Source organism: Plasmopara halstedii (genome assembly GCF_900000015.1).
Source record: "Plasmopara halstedii genome assembly, contig: Scaffold_2881, whole genome shotgun sequence".
Taxonomy (NCBI): Eukaryota; Oomycota; class Peronosporomycetes; order Peronosporales; family Peronosporaceae; genus Plasmopara; species Plasmopara halstedii.
In genome coordinates, this window is record NW_020189786.1 from 624,292 (window position 1) to 624,685 (window position 394).

Consider the following 394-nt stretch of genomic DNA (forward strand, 5'->3'; position numbering starts at 1 on the left):
GCCCACATCAACAGAGAGCAATTATGTATAGTTTAACTTTTGTAAAAATGGTGGTAGTAGTTCGCGGGAATAATTCTAACGTTTAGCCCATCAGACTTAGCATCGGCAATCTTCGTGTTATTCAAAGGATATTGCTTAATTCTTATAGGCAAGAAGGAATTGGTCGCTTCCACATACGGCTGCTTAAACTTGCAGAATATTGCATCATACCGTCATATTAGTACCAGAATTAATATACAAAATTTAAAAAAAATTACGTACCTACGCGAATACAATTTATGTACGACCATCATCATATATTACTAAAACGTAGACCAGATCTAATCATGACACTTCATCATTCCATGGTAATTGTACGCTTCCCAATGAAAGCAAAGTCAAAGAGATGCTTTTG